Genomic DNA, 277 nt, shown 5'->3' on the forward strand with positions numbered 1-277 from the left:
CTTCTATGTACTCAATGTACTGCCAATATTCTACTGCCATTCTCCCTCCTTCTTCTCCTCCTCCTCCTCCTCCTCCTCCTCCTCCTCCTCATCCTCCCCATCAATAAAGAGTCAATCTCACCATAAAACTTCACTCACGCCCCCAACAGGGTGGAAAAAAAGGTCACTTCGTTGGACTCCTTCCTTCCCTCCTCGTGAGGAATGAGTTCTGTTCAGCCTGTGTTGTTGTTGTCGTTTTCTAATAGACGACTAGGTGTTATTAAAAAAAATGAAAAAT

The sequence above is a fragment of the Taurulus bubalis genome, assembly GCF_910589615.1.
Source record: "Taurulus bubalis genome assembly, chromosome: 16".
In the NCBI taxonomy this organism is placed as follows: domain Eukaryota; kingdom Metazoa; phylum Chordata; class Actinopteri; order Perciformes; family Cottidae; genus Taurulus; species Taurulus bubalis.